Source organism: Gavia stellata, unplaced genomic scaffold, assembly GCF_030936135.1.
Source record: "Gavia stellata isolate bGavSte3 unplaced genomic scaffold, bGavSte3.hap2 HAP2_SCAFFOLD_34, whole genome shotgun sequence".
Classification (NCBI taxonomy): Eukaryota; Metazoa; Chordata; class Aves; order Gaviiformes; family Gaviidae; genus Gavia; species Gavia stellata.
The window spans coordinates 3,373,760-3,381,845 of record NW_026776320.1 but is presented as its reverse complement, the minus strand read 5'-3'; positions in this window follow the sequence as shown (position 1 = coordinate 3,381,845).

Genomic DNA, 8,086 nt, shown 5'->3' with positions numbered 1-8,086 from the left:
TGGAAGAGCTGTAGGCTGAGACTATATCCTGAACTGTACGAGCTGGATAGCAAGAGTAGGACACTTAAAGGAAAGGTAAAAAAATCAGTTTCCAAAGAACTGGTAAAATTCAGTGCAAAAGTATTTTCTCCGAACTGATTAATCCAATGATCTCTCTTTTGTGTTGATTGCTTACATTTCAGTTAGTTTTTTCTTTGTTGTCAGGAAATACCCCAAAAAGCTCTATCTGTATTAAATTTGTAAAATCAAGTATGAGTGTATTAAGAAATACTTGAGTTAACACTACTCAAGCAAGATTATACTTACTACCTGAAGTATATACTACAACAGCATTTGTCATTAAAATCAGTATTTAGTGACATTAAGTTGGACTCTGCCTTTCTCACTATAAAAGAGGAGCGTGACCTAGACGTGAAGATGAATTTTGTCATCTGCACAGTTCACAGTCCATTTGGACAGTTGTCCACGGGGGTTATGGAAGAAGTTCACTGGTGGAAATAATGAACAACAGGGTAGTAATTCTTAGTTGAAACAGTTGAATTTCTCATGGAATGTAAGTGCGAAAGAGTTCAACTGTATCATGTTACTAGAAGTCTTCATTTTCAGCTTGAGTTGTCCCACTCTTTTGATGTGTTCTGACAAGAAGTGGTCTGGCTTCATCTCCTCTATACTTTCATGATGGTGCAAAGGCACACCAATTTAAATGTCCGGGAGGCTCACAAAATCAGATTAGGCAGGTGATAAACTCAGAAATAAACTTTATTTAAACCAAAAGTGTTCAGCAGAAAGCTAACTAGAAATGAGGCTTATCATAACCATTCAGCACTCCCACAACATCAGTAAACCAGGGGTTCAGGATGATGTACGAGGAACTGACAACGGCACAGCCGGCTTTAGAAATGAGGATTCAAAATGTGCACAATCAATCACCTACAAGAAGAGGGCTCTCGACCTCAAGGCGCTTCCCTGGGCAGCAGCCTGACCAAAGACGGAGAGTCCCCAACTTACAGCCCCGCTACTCCAAGAAAGACTGACGCTCAATTTCCCCTCCACTGGGGCTTCATTTATAGCATAGTCAAACCTGAACTGTGGCCATATGTGGGCAGTGGTCTAGAAACGTCTCTCGGCTGAGTCGTTTCATTGGCTCAGGGCCTTGTCTGTCAGCCACTGGGGAGACTGGTTGAGGGATGGGGAGCACAGGTGGTGGTTTCCTCAATGCCTTCGGTGGCGGGGAGGAATGCTGATAGTAACAGGGAAGCGAACCTGGTCAACGTGTGGCTCAGGGACTGGTGCCATCGGAGGAGTTTTGGGTTTTTTGACCATGGGGCGGTCTACACGGCACCAGGCCTGCTGAGTGCAGACGGTGTTCAACTATCCTCAAGGGGGAAAAGGATCCTCGCTCGTAAGTTGGCGAGCCTCATTGAGAGGGCTTTAAACTAGATTTGAAGGGGGAAGGGGATGAAGCCAGGGTAGCTAGAGGTACGGCTAGGGGGGGCGTGCCTATGTTGGGGGCAAGCTCAGTAGCCCAGCTCAAGTGCATCTATTCCAACGCACACAGCATGGGCAGCAAACAGGAGGAGGTGGAAGCTGTTGTGCAGCAGGACAGCTATGACGTAGTCACCATCACAGAAACACAGTGGGATGACTCACATGACTGGAGTGCTGCGATGGATGGCTATAAACTCTTGAGGAGGGATAGGCAAGGAAGGAGAGGCAGTGTTTTGGAGTTGTCAAGGAGTGTTTTGATTGTATAGAGCTCGATGATTGTGACGACAGGGTTGAATGCTTATGGGTAAGGATGAGGGGGAAGGCCAACAAGGCGGATATCCTGCTGGGTGGCTGTTATAGACCACCCAACCAGGACGTAGAAGCCGATGAAGTGTTCTACAAGCGACTGGCAGAAGTCTCACAGTCGCAAGCCCTTGTTCCTGTGGGGGACTTCAACTTACCGGATGTCTGCTGCAAGTATAACACAGCCAAGAGGAAACACTCCCGGAGGTTCCTGGAGTGTGTGGAAGATAACTTCCTGATGCAGCTGTTAAGCGAGCCTACCAGGGGAGGTGCCCTGCTTGACCTACTGTTTACAAACAGTGAGGGTCTGGTGGGAGAAGTGAAGGTCGGAGGCCGTCTTGGGCTTAGGGACCGTGAAATGATAGAGTTCTCAATTTTTAGCCAAGTAAGGAGGGGGGTCAGCAAAACTGCTACCATGGAGTTCTGGAGGGCAGACTTTGGCCTGTTCAGGACACTGGTTGAGAGGGTCCCTTGGGAGATGGTCCTGAAAGGCAAAGGGGCCCAGGAAGGCTGGACCTTCTTCAAGAAGGAAATCTTGAAGGTGCAGGAGCAGGCAGTGCCCATGTGCCGTAAGAAGAGCCGGCGCGGAAGACGACCGGCCTGGCTGAACAAGGAGCTTTTGCTGAGGCTCGGGGAAAAAAAGAGAATCTACCACCTCTGGAAGAAGGGGCAGGCAAGTGAAGAAGAATACAAGGACCTCGTTAGGTCATGCAGAGAGGGAATTAGGAAGGCAAAAGCCCAGCTAGAGCTCAACCTGGCCATGGTCGTGAGGGACAACAAAAAATGCTTCTATAAATACATTAACAACAAAAAGAGAGCCAAGGAGAATCTCCATCCTTTACTGGATGCGGCGGGGAACATTGTCATGAAGGATGAGGAAAAGGCTGAGGTACTTAATGCCTTCTTTGCCTCAGTCTTTAATAGTCAGACCAGGTATCCTCAGGGTATCCATCTCCCCGAGCTGGATGACAGGGATGGAGAGCAAAATAGGCTCCCCATGATCCAGGAGGAAGCAGTTAACGACCTGCTATGCCACCTGGAGACTCATAAGTCTATGGGGCCTGATGGCATCCGCCCAAGGGTGCTGAGGGAGCTGGCGGAGGAGGTTGCCAAGCTGCTCTCCATCATTTATCAACAGTCCTGGTTAATGGGGGAGGTCCCGGACAACTGGAGGATTGCCAACGTGACGCCCATCTACAAGAAGGGCCGGAAGGAGGATCCGGGGAACTACAGGCCTGTCAGCCTGACCTCGGTGCCAGGGAAGATTATGGAGAGGTTCATCTTGAGGGTGCTCACGGGACACTGCAGGATAACCATGGGATCAGGCCCAGCCAGCACGGGTTCATGAAAGGCAGGTCCTGCTTGACCAACCTGATCTCTTTCTATGACCAGGTGTCCCGCCTAGTGGATGAGGGGAAGGCTGTTGATGTTGTCTACCTGGACTTCAGCAAAGCCTTTGACAGTGTTCCCCACAGTATTCTCCTGGAGAAGCTGGCGACTTGTGGCTTAGACAGGTGCACTCTTCGCTGGGTTAAAAACTGGCTGGATGGCCGAGCCCAGAGAGTTGTGGTGAATGGGGTGAAATCCAGCTGGCGGCCGGTCACAAGCGGAGTCCCCCAGGGCTCAGTTTTGGGGCCGGTCTTGTTTAATATATTTATCGATGACCTGGATGAGGGGATAGAGTGCACCCTCAGCAAGTTTGCAGACGACACCAAGTTGGGAGGGAGTGTTGATCTGCTTGAGGGTAGGAAGGCTCTGCAGAGAGATCTGGACAGGCTGGATGGATGGGCCCAGGCCAAAATTGGATGACGTTCAACAAGGCCATGTGCCGGGTTCTACACTTCGGCCACAACAACCCCAGGCAATGCTACAGGCTTGGGGACGAGTGGCTGGAAAGCTCCCCCGCAGAAAAGGACCTGGGGGTGTTGGTCGACAGCCGGCTGAAGATGAGCCAGCAGTGTGCCCAGGTGGCCAAGAAGGCCAACGGCATCCTGGCCTGTATCAGAAATGGTGTGGCCAGCAGGAGCAGGGAGGTGATCATGCCTCTGCACTTGGCTCTGGTGAGGCCGCACGTCAAATACTGTGTTCAGTTTTGGGCCCCTCACTACAAGAAAGACATTGAGGTGCTGGAGCGTGTCCAGAGAAGGGCGACGAAGCTGGTGAGGGGTCTGGAACACAAGTCTTATGAGGAGCGGCTGAGGGAGCTGGGGTTGTTTAGCCTGGAGAAGAGGAGGCTGAGGGGAGACCTTATCGCTCTCTACAACTACCTGAAAGGAGGTTGCAGAGGTGGGTGTTGTTCTCTTCTCCCAGGTCACTAGCAATAGGACAAGAGGAAATGGCCTCAAGTTGTGCCAGGGGAGATACAGTCTGGATATTAGGAAAAATTTCTTTACTGGGAGAGTGGTATCACAATGGAATAGACTGCCCAGGGAAGTGGTGGAGTCACCCTCCCTGGAGGTATTCAAGGAGCCTGTGGATGTGGCATTATGGAACGTGGCTTGATGGGCATGGTGTTGTGTGGTGTGGGTGGTTTTTTGTGTAGTTGGTTTTTTTTTCGTTTTGTTTTGTTTTGTTTTGTTTTTTTTTAATGGTTGGGCTTGATGATCTTAGAGGTCTTTTGCAACCTTAGTGATTCTGTGATTCTGTGATTTATCAGTGTTCAATTTTTCTTAAATGTTTTGGCCCTCTTTTTTATTCATACAATACAACTATTATTCTGATTGTTGCATAAAATAAAGGATTTATCCGATCACAAATAAGCATTAATATAGTTTTAAACCAATAACACCGAAAATGTTAAAACATCACTGATGTGCATTTTCTTAGCATTAAGTAATTTTAACTTTCTGCTTGCTTCTTTGTTTCTTATACCATTTTCCAATACTGAATTAAAAATAATTTCTTCATATTTGGGGTCCTTCTTGGTTATAATACATTCTGTGCATAAGTTTAGGAAAATCAATGAACCATATTGTAACTTGGACATGAAATATCAATATGGCACTGGTTTTCTATATGCTTCTATAAGACACGTTAGTATTCTTGTCTTGCATATAGCTTATAACATCAGGGTCACCCCTGCCTGTATTTTCCCAGCGAAGTCCGAGCTGGTGCCGGCCCCACGCTGTAGCCCCAGGGCTGAGGCTCAAGGAACCAGGCATTTCTGGAGACGCGGCAACCTGCCGCGCCCCACCGCCGGCTGCCAGCTGCCTTGGCCTTCCCCCCGTTGTCTCGAGCTCGGCTTTCTGCCAGCACTGGGGGCACCACAGAATATCTTGCCCGCTCCCCACAGCTGTGCTGCCCCATGTCTGCAGCTTGTACGTGGTGTCCAAATCACACAGCTGATTTGGGGGTGGCAGGTCTCTCTTATGGCACCCTGAGAAGGGGGGCAAAGCAAACCCCATCCCTTCCTTCCAATGTTTGTCCACAGGGTGACCCAGTGGAGATGTCCACGCTGGAGAGCATCCTGTAGGGAGGTGACAGCTCTTTGCAGAGCAGCGCTGAGACCCGCCTAACAGCAAAGGCACCTGGTGGCCGCAGAGCAGCCCAGGTGAGCTGGTTCTCCTCCAGGCCAGCAAAGCAGCCTTCCCCTGCCCCTGCTTTTGGTGAGAGATGGAGCAGCGGAGAGATGTTTCTCATGCATCCAGGCCTGAGGAGGGTTTTCCAGTGCCCCCGTGAGAGATTCTGCTCCCAGGAAGCACTTCCCCATAGAGCAGAGGCTGTATCCAGCCCCCCGGAGTTGGGGACGGCTGCCATGAGGGGTCTTGCAGGGAGGATGGGGTCGTCTGCCTGGTGGTTCTGGCACCTGTGACCATGGCCGGTCAGTTGAAAGGCTCCGAGTGCCTCAGCCTTTCTCCCTGGGAGCGCTGAACCCAGGCTTTTTTCAGGGTGTGAAGATGGATGCTGGTGATGTCCTGGTGGCTCCGTCTCACTCCCGCTTCACAGCTGTGATGTCTGAGATGCAGGGCCACCTGAAGGCTCTGGCAGAGGTCTTCAGGGGGTTCGTGTTCCATTTTCTGATCTCTTAGGGCTACAACTTCTAGGGTTACGGGGCGACAGGGTTATGGATGCCAGGGTTTAAGCAAGTTAGGATTAAAGCGTGTTATTGTTATGGACAGAATCTGGGTTTGTTGGCCCTGGGTTCCTGGGGTTATGTTACCTTTAGCTTACCTTGTCTTCTGCGTGGTCTGTTTTTTTGTGGCCAGTCCCTTTTTGCAGCTTGTATGCCTTTTTAGGGCTTGGATAGGGGCCTTTGGTTTGTGTACGATGTTTCTTCTGTTTGTTTTTTTGCTGCTGTGGTGGATTGTGTGGCATTTTGAAACCATCATTTCTGGTCTAATATGTCTACTGCAGGTCGGGCAGTGTCACTTCTAGTGCAGTCCAACTCATTTCTGGTGAGTCGGTCGGTAGGTAGGTAGGTATGGAGGACTTGCAGTCCATGGAGAATGACTGCCAGATGACTGTCGGGCAGTTCTGGGGAGGGGCAAGAAAAGTTCTGGCCCATGGGTAATGACTGCCAGAGGGCTAAGTGTACTTCTGAATTTATGTGGACTTCCAAATTCATGGTCATTTCTCCTGCCTTGAGGAAGAGCCATGGGAAGACACCAGCCACATGGAAGGACAAGGGTTTCCCCAAGGGTACGTGGATCCTTGGTTTTTGCTCTTGAGTAAGAAACCTGCAAAGAGGCTGCTGTCGTTAAGTGCAATGCCATTCATAAAGTCCTGGACTGAGTATTGTGTGACTTGAAACATTGCTGAAGAACTGGTGGAGGTTTGTCTGCATGTTGTGGATGCTTCAGGGTTGAATGTCTGCTTGTGGTGGTGACTTCATGCAGTCGTTTGCTCCTATATCAAGGCACACTGTGTGCTTAGGGCGAAGTTCATCATCCATGATAGTGGATGTGAATCCATATTTCAAATAGATTTCTTGATTATTTTGGATTTGGGGGGGCAATTTCTTGTCAGATCTGATTCAATCATCCTTTGTGTGCCTCTTTGTGTGGCTGGCAAAGAGCTCGCAGGAGGAGCGGGAGAAGAGTCAGTGTTGCCGTTTCCATGTTGTTCACTTGTTCTGGAGTTATCAGGGTTACCTTCCATGTGCGGTTTCTTTGTGGGAATCTCTTTTTAAGCCACATGTCTGTTTTGTGAGGGGTAGTGGACTCAAGAGGAGACCTTTTGTTCTTCATTAGTGCCTCAGGTGGTTACCTGCCATTTTTTTGTTGGTTTGTTTGCTTTTTATTTGCTGTGCTTAATTTAAAAAGCTTATTGTAATTCTTTGAATTTCAGTCATTAAAGGAAGTCTGTTGGATTTTTGCCCAGGAGTGAGATGTCCAGAAAGGACTGTCCTTGTACGCTGCTGTCAGCCTTGAGTCTAGAGAAACGTCTGGCAGTGGTGGATGCTTAACAGTAATGGAACTCAAATGCGTCTTAAGTGGGGACCCTTTGGAGCAGAGAAGAGAATGTGAGAAACGCTTCAGTGATATGCATCTAGTGAGGATGAAAGTACCTGCTTTAACTTTTTTTGGTTGTTGTTGCATTCTTTGGCAATATCTACTTCAAAGTCTACTTCAGCAAAGGAAGGAGAAATCCCTTCCCATTTGTGTGTCTGACTAAAAGAACTAACCTGCTCCTACAGAGAACTGATGTGAGGAGCCCTTTTTTGGCGTACTTGGGCACCACATGTGACTTGTGCTTTGCCTGCAGTTCATTGACTGAACTTCCCATAAATTCCCACAAATCCACTCAAACACTCTGAGATGTCCCTTCCTTTCACTGGCCCTGCGGTGCGGGCAGCCGAGAGCCACACGGCAAAGCCCGCTGCATCTCCGCCAGACTGTCGTGCCCTGGCTGGCTGCTGAGAGGAGGGGACAGCGGGTGGTGACAGCCTGGGGGTGCCAGGAGGGACAGGAGGCAGTGACAGGCCTGGGGGGTGGCAGGATGGGCCCAGGGCTGTTGGGAGAGGCACCGCAGGCCCAGGGGCTGATGGGAGGTGGCTCAGTGTGGTAAAGGCCTGGGCGGTGACAGGAGGGACACCACAGGCTCAGGGGTGGCAGGACACCAGGAGGTGACAGGCCCGGGGGGTGACAGGAGGGACACCGGTCAGGGGGACAGCAAGGACAGGACACCAGCGGCCCAGGGTGGTTTGCCATAACGTGCTGGGTCACGTCAGGCGTGGGGGGGTGGGTGTGGCGTGCCCTTGTGCGTGCGCAGTGAGGTGCTCACAGCGGCCCCTGCGATTTTCAGCCGGGAAACCCCTCAGCAGAACGCTGAGGCAGGGGTGCCCGCGTTGCCATAG